The 26554-nt window shown below is 46.8% G+C and overlaps 1 protein-coding gene across 1 annotated transcript in view; it reads right to left on the bottom strand.

Moving 5' to 3' along the window:
* The window catches only part of KIAA1328 (KIAA1328 ortholog), a 157553-nt gene that overhangs the window by 103144 nt on the left and 27855 nt on the right, over nucleotides 1-26554 (bottom strand). The window lies entirely within an intron of this gene.

The raw sequence follows: 26554 nt of genomic DNA, 5'->3' as shown, positions 1-26554 counted from the left end.
AGTCACAAACAGGACTTTCCACTCTTGAAACGGCCGACCGGCTGAATTGTTTCCTGCAAAAGCCCCCTCCCCATTCGCTCCTCTTTTGCTTCCTCTGGAAGGGGCCGATTCCCTCCAAGGTGTGGCTTTACTCCCAAGTCGACCCTGCTTTCTTAGTAGTTCTTGTCTTCCGGCATCTCTGCGCATGGACACACTGGGAACAGGCTCCAGCTGTTCCTCTGCCTCACTGCTGTCTAGATCCTTCTCTGCCTCCGATGCTTCCGTGAGCTTCCCTTAGTCCCCAGGACTGGCTCATGTTCCTCCCCAACCTCCTCACTGTCCGACTCTGCTGCCAGCTCAGTTGGCCGCCGGCAAGCCACAACACTATTTGGGGGTCCTGTAAGATATGTTTTTCTGGCCAGATTTTAAGGACGATCTGCTCCACAGGTAACTCGCAGCTTCGTTTTCCTCCCTTGGCAAACCCATCTTCAATTACCAGAGGAATAAACAGCGATGAACACCAATTAAACTGAGCAACAATAGGAATCGGACGCTTCAGAGCAAAAAGAGCGCTAATATCCCATACCGAACTTCTTTCGTTGATTCCTATTTATGTATTTATTGGTTAGATTTCTCCGCTGCTCATCTCCACCCTGTGATTCTTTGCCTCCACTGTTAACAAGGGGAGAGTCACAATTACACACCGTTAACTGCGATCAGAGCCCCAATTTAATTCACCGAAAGCGACCGATATTCAGAGTCACGAAAAGAAGACAGGCCTTGCGGAGGAAATCAGCAGAAAAACCCTGCTTTAATAATTGCTCTTGCCAATAAAAACAGGTAAGACGCAGCCAATGCTGTGTTAGGAACAATTTCGGTATTAGGCCAGGCGGTTACAGGGAAATCAATTTTCTCTCTCTCTCTCTCTTTTTTTCAAGGAGATATAATCTTAGATTATAGATCTTAAATCCCGACAGCATCCTTTTTCTGCTTTCCCGAGAAATTCGGGGAAAGAAAAAAAAACAAGACGTCATGTCAAAACAACAGACGCCTCCGTCTTGAAAGATGGCTTGCTTTGGGATATTAGGCAAGACGAAACGAAACTTGGCTAATTGTCGCGTGATCTACTCTTTTGGCAGGCCAGATGCATCTTGATAATAATTCCACCGCTTTGCTCCGCGACGAGGCTCAATCGTCGCCCGAGCGCTGAAGGGACGCCTCTTAAGATCCGATGTTCTCAAAACAGGCATTCTCAAACCAGAAGGGGGGGGACTGCAATTCCCAGAATTCCTCAGCCAGAATTCTGGGAGTCGAAGTTCTACCTGAGGTCTTCAGGTTGCCACAGCTGGAGAAGCCTGTTCTAAAGGTAATGCGCTATGTTGAATTAACCCATCTTTCAACTTCCATAGCCGTATATCGCAGCGGTGGGATTCAAATGATTTAACCGTCGGTTCCCTAATGCCCTAATGACTGGTTGGGTGGGCGTGGCCATGGTGGGCGTGGCCAGAAAGGGAGAGGGAAGACTTCCCGGAAGCCTGGGTAGGGCGAAAAATGGCCCAACGCACCTCCCGGAAGTCCGGAGGCTTTAGTGAGAACTGCACGCATGCGCAGGGGGGGCAGTTGTGCGCGCATATGTGGTGGGACGGCTTTGCATTATGGGTATGGGCACACACATGCATCACACACACACACACACACACAAATACACACACACTCCGCCCCCCGCTTTTGGCACAACAAAAAGGTTAGCCATTACTGGGGTAGGGTCTCCACCTTGTGCAGGGAGTTGGACTAGATACAGTGTTTCTCAACCTTGGCCACTTGAAGATGTCTGGACTTCAACTCCCAGAATTCCCCAGCCAGCATTCGCTGGCTGGGGAATTCTGGGAGTTGAAGTCCAGACATCTTCAAGTGGCCAAGGTTGAGAAACACTGGACTAGAACACCATTCGAAGTCCCTCCCCAATTCTGTTATGCTGCTAATTGATAAGAGCACCGGCTTGCCTCAGAGGCTGTAGGTGCTTCAACACTGGAGGCTTTCAAGAAGATATTGGAAAGCCGTTTGTCTGAAATAGAATAACAGAATTGGAAGGGACCTTGGAGGTCTTCTAGTCCAGCCCCGTGCTTAGGCACGAAACCCTATATACCATTTCAGACCAATGGTTGTCCAATCTCTTCTTAAAAACTTCCAGCGTTGGAGCGTTCACAACTTCTGGAGGCAAATCGTTCCGCTGATTAATTGTTCTAAGTGTCAGGAAATTTCTCCTTAGTTCTAGTTTGCTTCTTTCTTTGATTAGTTTCCACCCATTGCTTCTTGTCCTGCCTACAGGTCCTTTGGAGAATAGCTTGACTCCCTCTTCTTTGGGGCAGCCCCTGAGATATTGGAACACTGCTATCATGATTCTTGATGAAAGTATTCTATTTTATTTTTCTTTATGTACGCTGAGAGCTTCTGCACCAAAGACAAATTCCTTGTGTGTCCAATCACACTTGGCCAATAAAATATTCTATTCTATTCTATTCTATTCTATTCTATTCCATTCCATTCCATTCTATCTTCTCTTCTCTTCCCTATTCTATTCTGTTCTGTTCTATTCTATTTTGTATTCTATTTTCCATTTTGTATTCTATTTCTTTTCCTTCATTTCTCTTCTATTCTCTTCTATTTTGTATTCTATTCTTTCTATTTTCTATTCTATTCTGTTCTGTTCTGTTCTGTTCTATTCTATTCCATTCCATTCTATTTTCTCTTCCCTATTCTATTCTATTCTATTCCCTTCTCCTATTCTATTCTATTCTATTTTATAGAATGTATCTTGTCTTTTTTTATGTACGCTGAGAGCATCTGCACCAAGGACAAATTCCTTGTGTGTCCAATCACACTTGGGCAATAAAGAATTCTATTCTATTCATGTCACCCCAGTCCTTCTTTTCCTTAAACTAGACATACCCAATTCCGGCAACTATTTTTTAAATATGTTTTAGCCTCCAGTTTCCTAATCATCTTGGTTGCTGTGACGGAGTATTTACTTAAAAGCACAACCCCCCAATCCATGCCACTTACTTAAGCTAGCCAAAGCAATGGGAAACAGCCAGCCAATGCTTTAATTGTCCTTAATTTCATTTTCTACCAAGGAAAAGCACCGAAGCTTTAATTTTGTCCCTGGGTTCACCCGAAACTAACCTGCCAAGATTTCAAAATCTCACAGTGAGAACAATGAAATGATGGAACAACTCGCCTCCAGAGGTTGTGAATTCTCCATCACTGGAGGTTTTCAAGAAGAGACTGGACAGCCATTGGTCTGAAGGTATAAGGCAGCGGTGGCAAACCTTTTCAGCACTGTGCCAAAACTGGGGTTCCACCACAAAACCGCGTTCGACTAAACCGTGCTCGACGAAACCGCGTAGCTGACGTCATCAACAGCGCGACAACAGCACGGAGACAGAAGCACGCTGTAAACGCTAAACCTAAAATTAACCCCTAACCCTAAACCTAACCCCACTAAACCTAATCCTAAACCTAACCCCAAACCTAACTCTTAACCTAACCCTAAACCTAACCCTTAACCTAACCCTAAACCTAACCCTAACCCTTAACCTAACCCTAAACCTAACCCTAACCCTAAACCTAACCCTAAACCTAATCCTTACCTTAAGTTGGATCGGCTTGCTTTCAAAGCGCTATTTAAAGCGCCCTTCTTTCTCCGCGCTCGCTGTTGTCACCCTGTTGATGACGTCAGCGATGCTGTTTAATCGGGCGCGGCTTAGTCGAGCGCGGTTTTGTCGTGCCACGCCAAAACTGGAACATGTGCTCATGTACACGCGCACCATAAACCCAAAGACCAGATGGCTGGTGGGCATGCACGCACCAGCACCTTGTCTTCAGGTTTTTGGCGTGCGCATGCCTGCCGGCCAACTGATCTTTGCGCGTGCCAGAGTGCCAGAACCAAAGACCAGGTGGCTGGCACACGCATGCACACTCAAAACAATTGCAGTGGCAAACCAAGTCTATTAGATTGGAAAATTAACCACGTTTGGAGCATCAGTTGGGAAGACGCCAAAGAAATGAAGCCATTCACCCACAACGACAAGTGCTCTAAAATCCGGGGAAAGACAAGGATGTTTGGCTGTCAGGTTGGCCAAACTAGGATTCGGTCACATCGACTCCCGGCTCACGTTGGCATTACGCAGAGACCACGGACACCACCACGACCTCAGCTCCAGTTCCTCAGGAAAGGACCGGGCGTGTTGATGTGCGCCCAAGCGAGATGTTGAATGTTGTTGTTGTTGATTTTATTTATATGCTGCCCTTTTCCCCCGAAGGGGACTCAGGGCAGCTCACAACTCAACCAGGGAAGGGGGATACAAACAGAAAATTAAAACGACACAAAAACAATACATAATTTAAAATACACAACAGTCATACCATTCGAGACGGGGGCAACGGTTCTTTAGCCCCAGGCCTGTCGGAACAGCCAGGTTTTAAGGGCTTTGCGGAAGGCCTGGAGGGTGGTGAGGGTTCGAATCTCCACGGGGAGCTCGTTCCAGAGATGGCCAACACGGCAATGGACGCTTTCGAGGGGAGATCCGGTTTCATTAGGGATTTTGGGAATCCCCCCGGTCTGATTTCCCAGACAGGCCCAACATCCAGATTTTGGGCAAACCAGCTTTTCCCCCCGGTCTGATTTCCCAGACAGGCCCAACATCCAGACAGGCCCAGAATAACAGATCTGCCCACGCCAAGTCCTTGAGTGCCAACGTTGACAGACAAACTCCTGAAAACCGTGTTATATCCTCTAAAAAGATAAGCAGATATCGATCCAAGAGAATGTTAGTAGCTCAGGGTTGACCGGTTGAGACCTTGGTGCTGAGACCTTGGTTGTTTTCTTGCAGGCATTTCATGACCCTACTAGGTAACATCATCACTGCTACAAGGGAGTGGGGATTTGGAGGAGGAGGAGGAGGAGGACGGCGTCAACAGCTGAGTGCAGCTTGGTGTTCTCTGAACTTGGCTGATTTCTTGCAGATGTTTCTTTACCCAACTAGCTAACATCAGCATCAGATGATGATCATATCACTATCTAGTTGGGTAATGAAATGTCTACAGAAAAACCACCAAGCTCAAGAGAACACCAAAGACCCCACAGTCTTCGTCCTCTTCTTCTTCCTCCTCCTCTTCACAAATCCCATTCCTTTCTAGTACTGATGATGTTATCTAGTTGGGTCATGAAACGTCTGCAAGAAAACCACCAAGCTCAGAGAGCACCAAGGACCCCACAGTCATTCTCCTCCTCCTCCTCCTCCTCCTCCTCCTCCTCCTCCTCCTCTTCCTCCTCCTCCTGTCCACAAACCCCACTCCCTTCTAGCACTGATGATGTTAACTAGTTGGGCCATGAAACGTCTGCAAGAAAACCACCAAACTCAGAGAGCACCAAGGACCCCACAGTCATTCTCCTCCTTCTCCTCCTCCTCCTCGTCTCGTCCTCGTCCTCCTCTTCCTCGTCCTCCTCCTCCTCCTGTCCACAAAGCCCACTCCCTTCTAGCAGTGATTATGTTACCTAGTTGGGTCATGAAATGTCTGCAAGAAAACCACCAAGCTCAGAGAGCACCAAGGACCCCACAGTCCTCCTCCTCCTCCATCTCCTCTTCCCCCTTTTATATAAGCATCTCAGCTTATATAAGCAGATATAAATCTGTAGTTCACTTATTTATTTACTTGTAAAATTTATTGGCTGCCTATCTGACCTCAAGGGAACTTATCACGGCTTACAATCGATTCACTTAACAACGGCAGCGATACACAGTAGCAAAAAAAGTTGTGCCATAAAACGGGACCAAACTCCCTTAACCACTGCCTTGCTTGGCAATGGAAATCTGACCCTCGACTGTGGTTGTTGAGGGATACCTGTAACCTCAGGGAGGACACCGGAAAATTTTTCAACCAGATCGAGAAGTTCCGTTTTGTGGGTTTTGAAAAAAAAAAAACCGCCAGCGAAGGATAAAGCGATGTGTCCCCGTATCCATCAGGAATGAAGTCTGGGGAAGTCTTTACCTTCAAAGAAACACCGTGGAGAGCCCGGACATCGGAGAATACATAAAACACACCACGGCTAAAGATTTCGTAAACGTACATCAAATAAGCTTTCACATCGGCGTTTTGCATTCAGCCCTCCTGCAGATCATTTGCCATCCATAATGGATTGACAAGCGAGTTCTGCTGCCGTATTAAATAGATCTTGTGAACAGAAATAATGGATCAATTAAGCCATCGATTGGCAGCTCGCATATTCAACCTCTGAGGTTCGGAGAGCCGCAACGATTCTGCCAGTTTAGAGAGCCAATATTGAATTCTGGCTTCTAAAGAATTTAATAAGGGGTGGGGGGGGGTTCCTCTTCTGTAAACCAGAGATTACATTTGAGCATTGGTTGGAGAGTGCATTAACAGAGGGACGGAATCAAGATCACATCAAGTGTTAAAACCACTTTGTAAAGCCTCGGTAAGGCCACACTTGGAATATTGGATCCAGTTTTGGTCGCCACGATGTAGAAAAGATGTGGAGACTCCAGAAAGAGTGCAGAGAAGAGCAGGAAAGAGGATTAGGGGACTGGAGGCTGAAACATCTGAAGAACGGTTGCAGGAACTGGGTATGTCTCGTTTAATGACAAGAAGGACCAGGGGAGACAGGATGGCAGTCTTCTAATATCTCAGGGGATGCCACAAAGAAGAGGGAGTCAAACTATTCTCCAAGGCACCTGAGGGCAGGACAAGAAGCAATGGGTGGAAACTAATCAAGGAGAGAAGCAACTTAGAACCAAGGAGAAATTTCCTGATAATTACAACAATTAACCAGTGGAACAGCTTGCCACTAGAAATTGTGGGTGCTGCATCACTGGAGGCTTTTAAGAAGTGAATAATAGTAATGTATATAAATATATTTGATTGGATAATATGTGATTTTATATGAATGTGATAGTGATGACTATGGAAGGGAAGCACAGAAACCTTGTAACCAACTGACACAATGTTTGTAATGGAAGATGGCTTTATGTTTTTTTTTTATTTCATTTGTGTTTGTCTAAAAATAAAAACTTTTTATTTAAAAAAAAAAGTGACCGGACAACCATTTTTCTGGAATGATATACAGGTTCCTGTCTGAGCAAGGGGTTGGACTAGAAGACCTCCTAGGTCCCTTCCGACTCTGTTATTCTGTATTTTTTTTCCAAGTTACAGCAAAGCATATATATAAAATCAGGTTTTGACCCAGGGCTTCTTAGAGAAAAGTTGGAATTACCAACCTTACAGTTCATCAACGACGCTTATCAAAATTTGCTTTTTTATAAAGGAATTTATGTTACATTATGGAGACACAGGCTTGAAGGGTGTTTAGTTTAAGCGATATTCCTGTCTGACTAGCACATGGCAAGATTCCAAAAGGGCCTTAAAAAATCAACAACAAAAAGGCTGCCTAAAATTTAAATGAAAATAAACGATTAAGTGAAATCGGAGTTGCCAATGACCTGTCACCCAATCGTTAAGTCTAACAACCGGTGTTAAGATGTATTGTATTTTTAATCCACCCAATTGCTTAGAGCAGTGTTTCTCAACCTTGGCTACTTGAAGATGTCTGGACTTCAACTTCCAGAATTCCCCAGCCAGCATTCGCTGGCTGGGGGATTCTGGGAGTTGAAGTCCAGACATCTTCAAGTAGCCAAGGTTGAGAAACACTGGCTGGGGGATTCTGGGAGTTGAAGTCCAGACATCTTCAAGTAGCCAAGGTTGAGAAACACTGGCTGGGGAATTCTGGGAGTTGAAGTCCGGACATCTTCAAGTAGCCAAGGTTGAGAAACACTGGCTGGGGAATTCTGGGAGTTGAAGTCCAGACATCTTCAAGTAGCCAAGGTTGAGAAACACTGGCTGGGGAATTCTGGGAGTTGAAGTCCGGACATCTTCAAGTAGCCAAGGTTGAGAAACACTGGCTGGGGGATTCTGGGAGTTGAAGTCCGGACATCTTCAAGTAGCCAAGGTTGAGAAACACTGGCTGGGGAATTCTGGGAGTTGAAGTCCAGACATCTTCAAGTAGCCAAGGTTGAGAAACACTGGCTGGGGAATTCTGGGAGTTGAAGTCCGGACATCTTCAAGTAGCCAAGGTTGAGAAACACTGGCTGGGGAATTCTGGGAGTTGAAGTCCAGACATCTTCAAGTAGCCAAGGTTGAGAAACACTGGCTGGGGAATTCTGGGAGTTGAAGTCCAGACATCTTCAAGTAGCCAAGGTTGAGAAACACTGGCTTAGAGATTTTACAAGATTTTACAAGCTAAAAAAAACAATATTCAGCTTATTACAATTTGCTCTAGTGTGATCGTGGAAAAGATGACAGTTAAAAGAAAAACCAAGCCAATATGAAAAACCAGCTTAAAATGTATTGAAGTACTCGGCAAAACGGCATCCAACCTTAGAAAAGAGGTGAGAAACTGCTATGAAATAAAACCATTTAGCATATGGAAAATTATTGAGGCATCATAAGTGGAAAATAATCTCCCAGCACTGCAGAAATCTTAGCAATTTGCAGATGACGTGAACGGGACCTAAAATATTGATTGACTCACCGAAACCAGACTATGAAAGCATGAATTTGGAGAGGGGGGGATAAAGAAAGGAAGCACCCTTGGCCTTCAGCTTATTCCTAAACAGGAGAGCTGTTAAGTGAGTTTTGCCCCCCCCCCATTTTATGACCTTTCTTGTCATGGTTGTTAAGTGAATCATTTGACAAACCAAGCAGTTTCCTGAGGGGGAACCGTCAGGCCCACCAGCGGAACTGGGGGCCGACTCGGAGAGCGAGGAGGTTGGGGAGGAAGATGGGCCAGTCCTGGAGTCTGGGGAAGGCTCGGATGAGGGCTCTGTGTCGGAGGCAGAGAGGGGGACAGGACTGTCTGACAGTTATCAGCTGCCTTCGGAGTCAGACATCAGTGAGGCAGAAGAACAGCTGGAGCCTGTTCCCAGCGTGCGCATGCACAGAGTTGCTAGACGAAGGGAACAGCTAAAGAACACTGTGAGGAGAGAAGATAGGAAGAGAGGGATAGGAGAGAAAGTAAGGGGGGAAGATGAGGAGGATAAGGAGGAGTGGAATGAAGAGAGAGGAGAAGGAGAAGGAAGAGGAAGTAGAGTAGGAAAGGATGATGGAGGGAAGAAAGGAGGAAGGAGAGAGGCAGAAGAAAGAGGTGTATGGAGAGCAGAAGAGCTAATATTGGGTTTTTATCTTTTTGGATTATTTTTCTTTAAAACTAGGATATGTTAAGTATATTGATATGGAAGCATAAATACCATCAACATAGAATGGAGTTTGCTCAGAAGCTGAAATACACCAATGGGAGGAAGAGTGGGAAACAGAGAAGAAAGATAGGAAGAGAGGAATAGGAGAGAAGGTAAGGGGGGAAGATGAGGAGGATAAGGAGGAGTGGAATGAAGAGAGAGGAGAAGGAGAAAGGAAGGGGGAGTAGAGCAGGAAAGGATGATGGAGGGAAGAAAGGAGGTAGGAGAGAGGCAGAAGAAAGAGGTGTATGGAGAGCAGAAGAGCTAATAATGGGTTGTTATCTTTTTGGGCGTTGATGGCAAGAGGAACTGATGTAATTACTACTTAATACAATAGGATATTGGCTATGTAATAGTATACATGTGATTATGTTATGAAAGTGGAAAATTAAAAAAGTATATTTTTTAAAAAAATTAAAAACAGGGGTCGACTTGGGAGTAAAGCCACAGGTGGACAATGAATGGACCCTCCCATAGGGAATAAAAGAGGAGCGAAAGGGGAGTGGAGTTTGCAGGAGACAATTAGTTCACTTAATTGGTTCGTGACTCTCCGAAACTCCTTGCCAAGTTCTGCAGATATTAACCTGGCAGCTCTCCAAGCCAGATAAGGTCTGTGACTGTAAATCCTCCCTCGAAAGACTTTGCTGGATGTGAATGAGAAGAATTCACAGCAAATTATAAAAGGGGTTTTTGTGGGGACCAGGAGTTTGCTTCAGGCTCTCGGGAAGCCTCGGTTAGAACAGTTTCTAGGAATGGAAATATTGGGACATTTCAGACCAAGGATTGAAATTTGGACATTTTCACTGAACCCCCACAATGCGGAGCGAGAAGGAACGTATCGAAAACCCAACACACACAACTTCTTCTTCTTCTTCTTTTTTTTAAAAAAATCCTTTTTGCATTTCGGGGGGGAGGCGTTCTGATTTTTGTACATTCAAGCGCCAACATCTGTCCCGGCGCTGCCGTCGGAGGGAAGCCCATTAGCATAAAATTTAACGATGTCAAATAAGTGGATGTGAAATAGGAACTGCGCGAAGGCCCTCTTCCCCCAAGCCGCTGACGGAAACGTCGCTGTTCAGAAATGCAAATGAAAATCATTATGCTCAATAATTATAGGAAAAATATGAACAGTTCAGCATGTTTTTTTTTTCCCCAGCCCTGATGGCGGCTAATGGATGTACGCTTATGTAAATAACTGCTATTAAAGCTAATGCTGGGAGAAAGGGGGGGGCGCGGGGGGGGGGGGAGAGAGAGAAAAAACACCTAATAAATTCACACTAAAGCAACTGATTTAGTATGCTTTTAAAAAGGCCGGCAGCAGCACCGGCTATTAGGAAAGAGCCCGTTCTTATGTTTACCACTCCTCGCTCTTACAAAGTCACTGCAACTCTATCCATTAACCAGCATTAATGAAAACGGGACACCTAGACAAATTGTGTGTGTGTGTGTGTGTGTTTGTGTCGCATCTCAGCAGTTTTCCTTGAAGACAAAACATAGAGGGATAACTGGCATGGGGGCTTGAAGGAGAATCTCTCTGTTTTTATGGCTACTGCCCAGTGGTGAAATCTTTTTTTTTACTACCGGTTCTGTGGGTGTAGCTTGGTGGGCGTGGCTTGGTGGTGGTGGGGGTCATGTGACTGGGTGGGCGTGGCTATGCAGCCATGTAACGGGGATCAAATGACAGAAACTCCACAATGTCTTGCTGGAGCAGGGTTGGACTAGATGACCTCCGGGTCCCTTCCAGCCCTGGATTGTCCTCTGAAGCTGCGTCTAGTGCCAGGTTTGTAGTCCTTCCTTCCTCTCCTTTTTCTCTCCCTCCCTCCCTCCCTTTCTTTCTTTCTTTCTTTCTCTTTCTTTCTCTCTCTCTGTCTTTCTCAGCACCCCCAAACCCCCCCCCCCATTTTTGGCCTAGCAGGCTGCTGGGAGCAAAAACGGACCTCCACCACTCCCCGCATTTCCAGAGAACCCGTAATAAAACAAATGCTTAAAAAGTAAAAAAAGAAAAAGTTCTGAAGATCAGCTGTGCGATGTGTGATCGTCGGAACGGTTTTTAAAAAACTTTTTAAAGTATTTTTTACGACCAGTTTCACCCCTACTACCGCCCGCCTTTCCTATCTGGAGACCCAGAGGTATTTCTCATGCCTCCCCCACCCCGCGAAAAAAATGTCTCTCTCTTAATCTGTCATGGGCCCATCAGAGACTGGTTCTGAGGAGGAGGAGGAGGAGGAGGAGGAGGAGGAGGAGGAGGAGGAGGAGGAGGAGGAGGAGGAGGAGGAGGAGGAGGAGGGCAACTGTGGGTTCCTTGGTATTCCCTCCTTGTTTTCTTGCAGACGTTTCATGACCCAACTTGGTAACATCTTCAGTGCTGCAAGTGAGTGGGGGTTTGCAGGGAGGAGGAGGAGGAGGAGGAGGAGGGAGGAGGAGGAGGAGGAGGAGGAGGAGGAGGAGGAGGAGGAGGAGGAGGAGGAGGTGGTGGTGGTGGTGGTGGTGGTTGTTGTGGCCCACCAGTAGCCAGCAGAACTTGCAGCAGATTCGGACAATGAGGAGGTTGGGGAGGAACCTGGGCCAGTCCTGGAGTCTGGGGAAGGCTCTGATGAGGGCTCTACGTTGGAGGCAGAGAGGGGGCCAAGGCCATCTGGAGTTATTTGCTGCCTCCGAAGCCTCCAGATTCGGACATCAACGAGGCAGAAGAACAGTGGGAGCCTGTTCCCAGTGTGTGCATGCGGATAACAGCCGGAAGGCAAGAACAATTAAGAAAACAAGGTCAGCTCGGGAATAAGGCTTGGAGATGATTGGCCCCTCCCATAAGACATAAGAGAGGAGTGAATGGGACATGAGCTTTTGCAGGAAGCATTTAGTTCATCTGGTCCGTTCAAGCTTTGAAAAGTTCTGTTTGACTCTGTGCTAAGTTTGGCCTTGCTCTGCATTTGGCAATTAGGCCTCTGGCAGGATTCCCATGGAGATAAGGTGGGTGTTTATCCACATTCCCCTGAAAGACTGTGGCAACTCGAGCAGACATCTGTTGGACTCTTCACAGACTGTTTGTGAATCATTACGGGTTGAGAATGACCATAATTCACATCCTTCTAAATAAAAGATGATTTGGGGGACTACGATTGTGATTTATGCTTTCCCAGGAAGCCTAGGTCAGAATGGAGGAGGAGGAGGAGGAGGGAGGAGGAGGAGGGAGGAGGGAGGGAGGGAGGGAGGGAGGGAGGGAGGAGGAGGGAGGGAGGGAGGGAGGAGGAGAGCCGAGGTGGCGCAGTGGTTAGGGTGCAGTACTGCAGGCCACTTCAGCTCACTGTTATCTGCAGTTCAGCGGTTCAAATCTCACCAGCTCAAGGTTGACTCAGCCTTCCATCCTTCCGAGGTGGGTGAAATGAGGACCCGGACTGTGGGGGCGACATGCTGACTCTGTAAACCGCTTAGAGAGGGCTGAAAGCCCCATGAAGCGGTATATAAGTCTAACTGCTATTGCTATAACTGGGACCGTGTGATGGGGATGTCACATCTCCCTTGGTGTGTTTGGAGAGGCCAGGGGCTGAGGATTATGTTCTCCCAGGCCCCTCAGGCATTGGCGGAGGTGGTTGACCGGATGGAGAGCTGCCTGCCTGCCCAGAACCAGGGGAAGGATCGGCCTGCAGAGAGGCCACGGTCCCCTCCAATGAGGATCCGAGGACACCGAGAGCAGAGCGGAGGCAAGCTCCAAGGAGGTCTGCAAGGCTGCTGGCGAGGAGGCCGCCTCTCCTTCCTCACAAGGGACACCAGGAGATGCCAGGGGGGCACTGACTCGGGCTCTTGCCTGTGAGTTGCCTTTGGCCTCTGTCTGTTATTATAAGTACCTGATAAGCTGGTGGTAAATCAGCACTCCTGTTAAGGGCCCGTTTCCCAGGCTCCCATCATTTCCCTGGCTGTTTTTGTACTTGCTCGGCCAACAATCTCAATAACTGTGAAACTGAATGTATGTCCTTGTTCACTGCAACGTGAGGCTACCAATGAGTTCAGGTCCCAATGTCTGAGCACTCGCTTGCATGCTTGCAATCTAGTGGTTAGCTCGTCCTCCCCACCCCCCGTATATCCTACATAGTGACCGGGACAATCCATGAAGGATCTGGTAGATTATAAAGTGACATTATATTACCCAGTGGAGACAAAGTAATCTGCCATGGGAATCACAAACATGGTTTTTACAAGTGAAAGATATTTCGAGGTTAAAAACAGGGAGACGAAATTTTGCTGCCGATTAATAATAAAGCCATTTGTTCTAGCCTGCACATCTAAAGTAATTACAAGCCAGAGTATGGTAAATGGATTTCGCTGAAGCCATTATGACGTCGGGAAAATCCTTTAAAGGAGAGCAGTAATTTAAAAGACAAAAAAACCTGAATAATGAACTCTTCGGAACAACAATTATGATGAGATGGATTTATCGAAAGCGAGTTTCATCATGGGAGAAATGTTTGAAAAGTTTGGAAAACTCTACAATTTCCTAAATTAATCAGGCAACATAGGGCCAGTGCAGAGACATGTCTGCACTGGCTCCATTTGAAATGGCAAGGTGAAATTATCAGAGGTTGGAGGTTTTTTTTTTTCCTGATACCCTGGCCTCAAAGCATTTGGCCGGCTGATTCTTTTAAACCAGGGGCATCAAACTCATTTCATTGAGGGCCGCATCAGGGTTGTGTTTGACCTTGGAGGGCCAGGGTGGGCGTAGCCAGCTCGACGTGTCGGGGGTGCCAGTGGTGGCTCAAGTGCTCTGCCAGCGAAAACAGGCTCCCGAGCTCCATTTTCAGCTGCGACAGCCTCCTGCAACCGTCTGCCAGTGAAAACGGTGCTCGGGAATGCTGCCTTTGGTCCTTGCAAGCTCCGTTTCTGGCTGCAATGACCTCCTGCAACCGTCTGCCAGTGAAAACGGTGCTCAGGAGTGCTGCCTTTGGCCCTTGCAAGCTCCGTTTTTGGCTGCAATGACCTCCTGCTACCGTCTGCCAGTGAAAACGGAGCACGGGAGTGCTGCCTTTAGTCCTTGCAAGCTCCGTTTTTGGCTGCAATGACCTCCTGCAACCGTCTGCCCAGTGAAAACGGAGCACGGGAGTGCTGCCTTTAGTCCTTGCAAGCTCCGTTTTTGGCTGCAATGACCTCCTGCAACCGTCTGCCAGTGAAAACGGAGCACGGGAGTGCTGCCTTTGGCTCTTGCAAGCTCCGTTTTTGGCTGCAATGACCTCCTGCAACCGTCTGCCAGTGAAAACCGGAGCTCGGGAGTGCTGCCTTTGGCCTAGCAAGCTCCGTTTTTGGCTGCAATGACCTCCTGCAACCGTCTGCCAGCGAAAACGGAGCTCGGGAGTGCTGCCTTTGGCCTAGCAAGCTCCGTTTTTGGCTGCAATGACCTCCTGCAACCGTCTGCCAGCGAAAGCGGAGCTCGGGAGTGCTGCCTTTGGCCCTTGCAAGCTCCGTTTTTGGCTGCAATGACCTCCTGCAACTCTCTGCCAGTGAAAACGGAGCTCGGGAGTGCTGCCTTTGGCTCTTGCAAGCTCCGTTTTCGGCTGTGATGGCCTCCTGCAATCCTCTGCCAGCAAAAGCGGAGCTCAAGAGGACTCAGCCCTCCCAAGCTTCATTTTCACTGGGAGAGGCACTGCGGGCCGGTCCTTCGCTGTTTCCAGGACAGCCCCATTGGCCAGATCTAAGCACCTCATGGGCGGGATCCGGCCCCCGGGCCTTGAGTTTGACACCCCCGTTTTAAATATTCACTTGGCCCACAGCTCTGCTTGGCTCCCATCAGCCAAGAGAGAATAAAATGGATACCCGCTGATAAAAAATACGACCGTATTTTTCGTAGTATAAGACGCACCTTTTTCCCTCAAAAAAGAGGCTGAAAATCTGGGCGCATCTTATACACTGAACACAGCATTTTTTGCCTCCCGAAACCTCACCACTTCACCAAAATGGCCCTGCAGAGCCTCTAGGAAGCTTTTAGAGAGCTCATAGGGGCTGGGGAGGGAAGAAATGAGCCCAAAACAGCCATTTTTTGCTTAATTTTACACACCCCCAGCCCCCAAGAGCACTCTATAAGTTTCCTAAAGGCTATCCATGCCCCCCCTTTTTTTCAAAAAATGGGCCCGTTTTCGTAAAAAACAGGCCATTTTTTGCGTGTTTTTGTCCCCCCCACCCCCCAGGAGCACTCTGCAGGCCCCCTAAAGGCTACTCATGTGTTTTTTTGGGGGGGGAACGGGCCTGTTTTCGTGAAAAACGGCCCGTTTTGGGGAGGTTTGCAGAGTGCAAAAACTTTTCTTTTTATTTGCCTCTTCAAAACCTTGGTGCGTCTTATGCTCCAGTCCGTCTTATATTCCGAAAAATACAGTAATTTATTCCAAATTCAACCTTTCAATATCCTTATAAGGGACGTACCCTACCATATATTCTTCAAAGAAAATCCCTTCAAAGTTTTCTTTTAAAAAGAAAGGAAAAAACCTCCGATAACACCTCTGTAAAATAGGCCAACTTATTCCCAGGACCACGGCACAAAATGATATGACCTGCTTTAGCTGAGCTAGGGTTTGAATAAAGAATCATAGGCCGATCACTTTGTATTTTATATTCTTTTATACTTTTGAAATTTCCAAAGTGTGCCGGAAGTTTTTTTTTTGTGGGGGAGAGGGAGAATGACAATGTTTTGAGGCATTTGGGTGTGCTAAATATTTATAAGCAATGGAGAAAAAGGCTTCAGAAGTACAAAAAAACCCCAAATTTAAAAAACCCAGTGCAATGCAGACTTAAAGACGAGTCTGAATAGTTCTACGGATTTGAGTTCAAAAAAGGATGCTTCAGAGCAAATGTTACTTCCTTTTTTTGCAATTCTTTGAAAATGCAGCTGCATCTCTTCTCCACGCACTCCGAACTCTCTTTCTGGAATCAAATCCAAATGGCTGAGCTTCCTTAAGAATAGGCCATCAAACAGACTGCAGATATAAGACAGAAAACCCCTACGCTCAGTAGCACTGATTATGTTCCCTAGTTGGATCATGAAACATCTGTAAGAAAAGCACAAAGCTCAGAGAGACCAAGGAGCCCACAGTTCATCCTTGAGCTACAAAGATTCTCTTCTACTAATTGATGTCTGTCTATCTGTCCATCCATCCACCCATCTATCTATCCATTATCTATCTATCTATCTCTATCCATCCATCCATCCATCCATTCCTTTATCCACCCATTATCTTTATATTTATCTATCCATCCATCCAGCTACCCATCTATCAATTATCTATCTATCCAGCCAGCCAGCCAGCTACCTATTTATCTACCCATCTATTTACCCATTATCTATCTATCTATCTATCTATCTATCCATCCATCCATCCATCCACCCATTTATCTACCCATCTATCTATTTACCCATTATCTATCTATCCATCCATCCATCCATCCATCCATATATCTACCCATCTATCTATTTACCCATTATCTATCTATCTATCCATCCATCCATCTACCCATTTATCTACCCATCTATTTACCCATTATCTATCTATCCATCCATCCATTTATCTACCTATCTATCTATTTACCTATTATCTATCTATCTATCTATCTATCCATCCATCCATCCATCCATCCATCCATCCACCCATTTATGTACCCATCTATCTATTTACCCATTATCTATCTATCCATCTATCTATCCATCCATCCATCCATTTATCTACCCATTTATCTACCCATCTATCTATTTACCCATTATCTATCTATCCATCTATCCATCCATCCATCCATCCATTTATCTACCCATCTATCTATTTACCCATTATCTATCTATCTATCCATCCATCCATCTACCCATTTATCTACCAATCTATCTATTTACCCATTATCTATCCATCCATCCATTTATCTACCCATCTATTTACCCATTATCTATCTATCCATCCATCCATCTACCCATTCATCTACCTATCTATCCATTATCTATCAATATAGGTATCATAATACTAGACCAACAATCAAGCTGTATTCAATACCCCAATCAAGGAACCATCAGGAATACCATAAAGGATACTATCATTTATGTATCATTTATCTCAATCATCCTTCCACCTATCAAGACTAATACTAGACCAAGAACCAAGCAGTAAACAACAGCCCAATCAAGGAACCCCCAAGAGCACTCCCACCAACACTGACAGGGAAACCCATTGTAAATAAACAGAGCAAACCCCACTCCCTTTGCCACTGATGATGTTACCTAGTTGGGCAATGAGACGTCTGCTAGAAAACATCCAACTCTGAGCACCAAGGACCTTCAATTCAACCCTGAGCTACAAATATTCTATCCAAATCACTTTTATATAAATAGAGAGCAAAACCCACCCTCCTCCTCCTCCTCCTCTCTGCAAACCCCACTCTCTTCTAGCACTGAAGATGTTACCAAGTTGGGTCATGGAACATCTACACGCAAACCTCCAAGCTCAGAGAGCATCAGGGACTCCACAGAGTTACAAATATCCCCTTCTAGCGAATCGCAGATATACACTAACTTGTCATCAGAATCACCAAGTCAAGCGTTCCTGTGATGAACCGGGGCGTGGCACGAAGGCAACACAAAGAACCTGTGTGAGTCCCTTTATTGGCACCAACTTGCCCCCAACGTCCCTTTTATTCTCCGGCCTGGAGAAAGAAAAACTCCCACAAACCTGCAGATACTCCAGTCCAAATGCTGTAAGCAGACTGACTGCAATCAATCACTCCAGCAGGGCAGGATAATGAGTGACAGGAGCAAAGAATAATCCCAGCAAGGCAAGATAAGCCTGCAGAAGGATGGAAATAATTCAAACAGAATCGTTCCCATCAAACGCCCCTCCCAAGTGGAATGGTGTAGGACAGTGGTGGCTCATCTTTTTGTCCTCCTGCGCTGAAAACGTGTGCGTGCGTGCGGGCGACAGCGCATGGGTGTGCCCACACCCATAATGCAATGCGCCCCGCCCCCCTGCGCATGCACGCAACCCCCGCCATGTCCTGTTTTGGGCCTAGCAGGCCTCCCTGAAACCTCCTGGCACCAAAAATGGGGCGTGCCCCCACACCACACTCACCCCACCCCAGCACATGTGCGTGCACCAACACCACCCCGCGCATGACCGCACGGCTCCCGCGTGCCTGGCATAGACCCAAAAATCAGCTGGCCGGCAGGGGGCGTGTGCTCATGCACGGTGGAGCTCAGCTGGGAGACGGGTCGCGTGCCCGCAGAGAGGGCTCCACGTGCCACCTGTGGCATGCGTGTCACCGGTTCGCCATCATGGGTATAGGCGTTCCTGCTTGAGCAGGGGGCTGGACTAGAAGACCTCCAAGGTCCCTTCCAACAGTGTTATCCTCTTATCCTGCCGAGGCCTGGTCTACAGAACTAATAGGGGGCAGGGTAGCCAAGAGGGCAAGATGAAGGGTACGCCACCTTGCAGGGCAGGCTTTTCAAGATGAATGCAGAGCCCAGGGGCCTCGGCCTTGGAGGTTTAATCCGGCACGGCCAACATTCGGGGCCAGGAGCCATCCTATAAACCTGCCCCGCTAATCCTCCTACCCACAGCCTCCATCCCACAGTTCAATTCTGCTTTTATTCTCCAAAGCGCTCCGATGTTCAAGGGAGGGTCTCAAGCCACAGATTTCCCCCCCCTCCTTCCCGAAGGAGGCAAAAAAGATAGAAAGAAGGAAACTCTTCAAACGCATCTCTGAACTTTGATCTATTTTAAATACTTGGCATTACTTTAATGCCGGATTTCCTTGAAGTTTCGTTTAGGAGTCCGTCAAATTTGCCGAGGCGCGTCTGATTAACCCAACGGCCAGCCACCACGTCTCCCCCAGTGAACCAGTTGCTTAAGTCCAGAGATTACTTAACTGATCTCGCCATGCGGGGGGGCGGGGGAGCAGATAAATATTCACTGGCTTTTCTCATAAGTTGCACGTTTGATCTATGACGGCTATCGTGGACTGCAATGAAGGACTTAGCCAGGACTATCCCCAGTGTTGTGGCCCAGCAGGAGCTGTTGGAGCTGCCACCAGACTCCGACAACAAGGGGCCCTATGAGTCAGCTCTGGAGGATGTGGAGGACCCTGGACAGGGTTCCGACTCCGAGCAGGGCGCAGGGAGGTAAATTGGCCACCAGGGGGCGCCTGAGCCTTGGACCAGTGGGGAGGAGACAAGGGAGTGTGATCCTGATGTCAGCAGTGAGCTGTTCCTGGATGCCCGGCATCGAAGAGCTAATAGGCGTCAGGAACAGTTGCGCAGTTACAGGAGGTAATTGCACTCAGCTAGTGGTCATTAGGCTCCTCTCCAGACTATAAAAGGACTGCTTGTGCACATGCCACTCTTGCAGAAGTCAACACAGGAACTAATGTGGGAGAACATTATTAGAGCCAAGGTGGCGCAGTGGTTAAATGCAGCACTGCAGGCTACTGATAGATCAGCAGTTCAGCGGTTCAAATCCCACTGGCTCAGGGTTGACTCAGCCTTCCATCCTTCCGAGGTGGGTGAAATGAGGACCCAGATTGTTGGGGGCAATATGCTGACTCTCTGTAAACCGCTTAGAGAGGGCTGAAAGCCCTATGAAGCGGTATATAAGTCTACTGCTACTGCTATTGCTATTGTGAGCTTGGCAGGCTGGATTGCTGCCACGGCTTATCTGTGCTGGATTGCTGCCCAAGCTTGTGTGTGCCAGTTTGCTGCCAAGGAACTGTCTGTCTGTTAATTAAATGCCGTAACTTATCTTTGGCTCGGAGTGCGTGTTGATGTGGGACGAAGGGGGTGAGAACACTCCAGCGTCTCATCATAGACACTGCGACCCCAACATCCAGAATCTGCCTTCCTCGGGAAATTGTTTCACCTGCCTTCCTCTCTGGGGAAAAAACTATCAGTTATTATTTTTGTTTCATTAGATTTTCTTCCTGCCTTTGGAAGTAGCTCAGAGCAGGGAGGATGGCTGATGTCTCTTCCTCCTCCTATTTTCTCTACAACAACAATCCTGTGAGGTGGGTTGGGTTGACAGAGAGACTGGCCCAAAGTCACCCAGCTGGCTTGCGTGGCTAAGGCGGGACTATAACTCACTGTTGCCTTGTGATTGGCCCAAAGTCACCTAGCTGGCTTGCATGCCTAGTGCGGGACTAGAACGCATTGTCGCCTGGGGATTGGCTTAAAACCACCCGCATGGCTTTCATGCGTAATGCAGGACTAGAACTCCCAGTCTCCTGGTGTTTGACCCAAAGTCAACCCAGCTTGGCTTTTGTGCCAAAGGTGGCACTAGAATTTACCATCTCCTGGTTTCCAGTCTGGTGCCTGAAACCACTACCCCAAGCTGGCTCTCGTTTTGTGATTGAGGTGGGACTTCGCTGGGACTAGAACTCACAGTCTCCTGGTTTGTACGCCAGCACCTTCACCACACCACCAAATTGGCTCTCAAAATAGTAATTATTTAAAAAAAAAACCTTTTGTGCATCCTACAGAAACAGTACCAAAATTGAGAGGTACCACTCGGTGAAACAGACCCGCAGTCTTACTCATCCACATGTGTTCTGACCCCCTCCCCTTCTCCATCCAGGAACGAACGCCGAAACCAACGTAAATAAGAATACTTTTAATCAGTCCAGACTCTTGTTGGCTGCAAGCCCAAAATAAACAAAGAGATAAGCACTCTGGCAGCAAGTCCTACAAACCTAGGCTAATGCAAACAAGCTCTCACAGCAAATCACTTCTCCAAGTTGGTTTCTCTGAACCGTGAACGTTGACTCCTGCAAACAGGGCGTGGCACAAGCAGTCTCTTTTATAATCAGGAGAGGATCTTAATAAGCATCAGCTAAGCGTAATCATCTCCTACAATTACTCAGTTGTTCTTGCCGCCGAGTAGCCCTTCGACGGCGTGCATCCCGAAACAACTCACAAGTGTTTTCCGGAACACTCCCTCTGATCCAAGGCTTAGGTGCCTACTGGGGGCCAACCAGCCTCTCTGCACCCTGCTCAGAGTCGGAACCCTGTCCAGGGTCCTCCACCTCCTCCAAGGCCGACTCATAAGACCCCTCGCTGTCGTAGTCTGGCGGCAGCTCCAACGGCTCCTGCCGGGCCACAACACACATGTATTTCAAGATCTCCCTGAGGCTTAAAAGTTTAAATTTCCCAGATTTTTATTACCAGACAAAGGGCTTATTTCTGGCAAATGCCCCATTTTGTTCTTCCGAGATTCTAAGGTTGCAAAAGGAGAAATGGGGAGTGGGGGCTGCCCAGGATTAACCATGGTTTTGCCACCTGGATTGTCCCTTTTATTTATTAACTTGTTCCATTATTTTTTTTAATGCTGCCCTCTTCCCGAGACTCGGGGTAGGGTACAAAGTCATATAATAACCATGAAGCGCGAACAATCACTCGCTACGCATAAAACAGCACACAAATCCGTCACTCGGGAAAACGTCTTTCTAAAAGTCACCCCAGGAAAATGGCTGGGTATTAAAGGCCTGTTTAGAAAAAAAATGGATTTTTTTTTTAATCTATGCCAAGGGTTTTAAGCTATCCCTGAATGGGTCTGTCTTGGCCAAGCCTTCAAGCGGAAAACGATACCCGAATCTAGAACAGAGCAACAGAGTTGGAAGGGACCTTGGAGGTCTTCTAGTCCAACCCCCTGCTGAAGCAGGAAACCCTCTACTGTTTCAGACAAATGGGTGTCCAGCATCTTCTTAAAGACTTCCAGTGTTGGGCCATTCACAACTTCTGGAGGCAGCTTCTGTTCCACTGATTAATTGTTATCAGTCAGGAAGTTTCTCCTCAATTCTAAGTTGCTGATTAGTTTCCACCCATTGCTTCTTGTTCTACCCTCAGGTGCCTTGGAGAATAGCTTGACTCCCTCTTCTTTGTGGCAACCTCTGAGATATTGGAAGACTGCTATCATGTCTCCCCTGCTCCTCCTTTCTATTAAACTAGACATACCCAGTTCCTGTAACCGTTCTTCATATGTTTTAACCTCCAGTCCCCTAATCCTCCTTGTTGCTCTTCTCTGTACTCTTTCCAGAGTCTCCACATCTTTTCTACATCGTGGTGACCAAAACTGAATGCAGTATTCCAAGTGTGGCCTTACCAAGGCCTTATAAAGTGGTATTAACCCTTCACGTGATCTTGATTCTCTCCCTCTGTTGATGCAGCCTAGAACTGTGTTGGCTTTTTTGGCAGCTGCTGCACACGGCTGGCTCCTATTTAAACGGTTGTCCACTAGGACTCCAATATCCCTCTCACAGTTACTACTGTTGAGCCAGGAACCACCTATACTGTACCTATGCATTTCGTTTTTCTTGCCTAAATGCAGAACCTGACTTTTTTCACCATCTGGGAACAATCAACTCAGACAAAGAATCAAAGACAAGCAACTCTCCTCCCTTCTAGCACTGATGATGTCACCTAGTTGGGTCATGAAACGTCTGCAAGAAAGCCACCAAGCTCAGAGAGCACTAAGGACCCCACGGTCCCTCCTCCTCCTGACTATAAACCCCACTCCCTTCTACCACTGATGATGTTACCTAGCTGGGTAATGAAACGTCTGCAAGAAAACCCCCAAGCTCAGAGAGCACTAAGCGCCCCGCAGTTGAACCCTGAGCTACAAATATTCTCTTCTCTTTGGAGATGTCTCCAAAGCAGAATTGTCAGCCGCCCTGAAATACAAATTGTGAAAACTTTCTTCTCATTCTTTTGAAACAGTAAGGCATCAGAGGACGATTAAGGAGTTTGGGAATTTGGGAAGCGTGCAGGATCATGAAAGTAAGTAATAGCAATAGCAAACGCAGTTAGACTTATATACCGCTTCATAAGGCTTTCAGCCCTCTCTAAGCGGTTTACAGAGTCAGCATATCGTCCCCACAGTCTGGGTCCTCATTTTACCCACCTCGGAAGGATGGAAGGCTGAGTCAACCCTGAGCCGGTGAGATTTGAACCGCTGAACTGCTGAACTAGCAGTCAGCTGAAGTGGCCTGCAGTACTGCACCCTAACCACTGCGCCACCTCGGCTCCTAAAGTGTCCTATTTTTGTTTCGAACCTGTCCCGAACGATATTTTCCTATCTTCCAACAGAAACCCAACCAACCTCCTTTCTTTTATGTCCAGAAAAGGCTAAGCGTTTTTATTCCTTTTTTTAAAAAGTCACTGATACCGTTGTTCTTTGGCTACGGAAGAGACTCCGACATTAAGAGACTTTTGACATTAAGCAATGGGGAGGGAAAGAAAAGCACCTCGAAGCGTCCATGCAAGAGAAGTAAGAAAATGTGTACTTAAATTTATATTGTTTCAAATTACGTCCTTGTTTTATGTGTATCTACTTTCCGTGCCTCTTTATGTAGCGTAAAATTGCAGGTATTAACCTGCTGCCATTTGGGCCAAAAAAAAAACTCCACCGGAAAGCAGCATGAAATGCTCCTGCAATCTTGTCCCCCAGCAAGGTGAAAATTCAGCCGCCCGAGGGGAGATATTTCTGTCTCACCAGCACGGAACAAATTTATTATCATTAATGGAAGTTGTCCGAGGTGAAAAACATGGTGAAAGACGACGAATCCCCTGGAATGTACATCCCACCTCTTGACCCAGAGATAAAACTCGAAAAAACTCTGCCCCCAGGAGACGAAGTGACTGTTTCCAAATGGTTGCAAAGAAAGGTTTTAAATTAAATATAAACTTTTAACTGTCAAGCCGAGCAAACCAGGAGCCAGGATGGAGTTCAAAAGCGCTGCAAACACCCATAACTTTGGAAAGCAAGTCATTCCACGGAGTAAGTTTTCTCACTGTCAGGGAATTTCTCCTTTGTTCTAAGTTGCTTCTCCCCTTGATTAGTTTCCACCCATTGCTTCTTGTTCTGCCCTCAGGTGCCTTGGAGAATAGCTTGACTCCCTCTTCTTTGGGGCAACCCCTGAGATATTGGAAGGCTGCTATCATGTCTCCCCTGGTCCTTCTTTCTATTAAACTAGACATACTCAGTTCCTGCAACCGTTCTTCATATGTCTAAGGAGATTCTCTGTCATCCTGGTTCTGGTTGTCCCAAAGGTGTTTTTTTCAAGAGGACTTTCTTGCTTTTTCTTTGAAGACGTTTGACTTCTCATCCGAGAAGCTTCTTCAGCTCTGACTGGATGGAGGGGAATGGAAGGATTTATACTCCTTGCAAGCAGCTGGTCATTTGCATCCTTTGAGAGGGTCCTTGAGGCCACTTGGAGGTTTATCTCTGTCCTCAGGGTCACCTGAGTGCTGCAAATGGTTCCTGTAGTCTGCAATTTTTTCCTCTAGAAATCCATTCCTACTCCCACACCATTCCAAGGGTCTTCATCTCAAATTGCATAGCTAAAAGTCTGTAGAGATTCTCCCATCAAGAAGTTTCTTGAGCTCTGACTGGATGGAGGGGAAGGGAAGGATTGATACTCCTTGCAGGCAGCTGGTCATTTGCATCCTTTTAGAGGGTCCTTGAGGCCGCTTGGAGATTTATCTAAGGGTCACCTGAGTGGTGCAAATGGGTGTGGAGCCTCCTTAGAACTGCTGAAAGGAGGGTGTTGTAGACTTGAGATAGATGAAGTTGTATCCCTCCCCTTCTGTTGAGGGAGGGCTGTTCAATTTGGACACAGGTGGCCTCTTTGACCCCTCTTTCAAACCAGCGGTCCTCCCTGTCCTAAATGTGGGCTTTGCTGTCTTCAAACGTGTGTCCTTTGTCTTTTAATTTTTTTTTCATACGTCTGCAAGGAGTATAAACCCATTTGCACCACTCAGGTAGTTTAGTTAGTAGTAGTTTATTCAATTTGTATGCCGACCTATTCCCCAGAGACTCAGGGCGGCTAACAAACCTCCAAGTGGCCTCAATGACCCTCTCAAAGGATGCAAATGACCAGCTGTCTGGAAGGAGTATAAATCCTTCCCTTCCCCACCATCCAATCAGAGCTGAAGAAGCTTCTGGGATGGGAGAATCTCTACAAACTTTTAGCTACACAATTTGGGATGAAGACCTTTGGAATGGGGCAGGAGTAAGAATGGATTTCCAAAGGGAAAAATATTGCAGACTGCAGGAACCAATTGCACCACTCAGGTGACCCTGAGGACAGAGATAAACCTCCAAGTGGCCTCAACGACCCTCTTAAAGGATGCAAAGGATCAGCTGTCTGCAAGGAGTATCAATCCTTCCATTCCCCACCATCCAGTCAGAGCTGAAGAAGCTTCTTGGGTGAGAAGTGAAACATCTTCAAATGAAAACAAAACAAAACAAGAAAATCCAGTTGCCTCTTTAAAAAAGCCCCTTTGGGACAACCGTGACCTGAATGATGGAGAATTTCTACAGACCTTCAGCTATGTAATTTGGGATGGAGACCCTTTGAAGGGTGTGGGAGGAGGAATGGATTTCCAAAGGGAAAAATATTGCAGACTGCAGGAACCAATTGCACCACTCAGGTGACCCTGAGGACAGAGATAAACCTCCAAGTGGCCTCAAGGACCCTCTTAAAGGATGCAAATGACCAGCTGTATGCAAGGAGAATAAATCCTTCCCTTCCCCACCATCCAATCAGAGTTGAAGAAGCTTCTCGGATGAGAAGTGAAACATCTTCAAAAGAAATAACCAGAAAGTCCAGTTGCCTCCTGAAAAAAGGACAACCATGATCTGGATGACTGATAAGCTACAGGGAAGAGCTCGGGATGCATCCTTGGGATGAAGACCCTTGGAATGGTGAGGCATATGAACGGATTTCCCAAAGACTGAAGACTACAGGAACCGTTTGCATCACTCAGGTGAACTTGAAGACACAGATAAACCTCCAAGGGGCCTCAAGGACTCTACAAAAGGATGCAAACATCCAGCTGTCTGCAAAGAGTATCATGTCAGGCCTGCATTTATATTCCTTTTAGAATTTTGGCCTGCCACACTTTCTCTTATTTCATTATGCTGTTTCTTTAAGTATAGTCAATGGGAGGCGGGAATAGAAGGAGTAGGATTTTGGAATGTATTGTTTTTCATCCTTTGCTAGAAGCTAAAGTCATCCTTTGTCTCTGCACTTTCACACCTGACCGGAAGAAGCTGGGCATGGACGCCAGCGTGGAAGAAGGAGATTGGACCATGTGATGGACTGTGGGTGTGGGGACAAGATCATGAACTTTTAACTGGGTGGGATTCTGATGTAACTTCCAGAGTTGAGATCCCCACAGCTATGTGCCAACATGCCTACTTTATTAAATTGGAACTTTAAGCATAGTTTTGCCTTCGATTCTGATTTAATTCTACATGGTATTTGGAACG

Source organism: Thamnophis sirtalis, unplaced genomic scaffold, assembly GCF_051295495.1.
Source record: "Thamnophis sirtalis isolate CommonGarterSnake01/CBP01778 unplaced genomic scaffold, rThaSir2_p1.2 scaffold_5, whole genome shotgun sequence".
In the NCBI taxonomy this organism is placed as follows: Eukaryota; Metazoa; Chordata; class Lepidosauria; order Squamata; family Natricidae; genus Thamnophis; species Thamnophis sirtalis.
The sequence above is the reverse complement of the archived record's forward strand: the minus strand, read 5'-3'. Positions and strand labels throughout refer to the sequence as shown.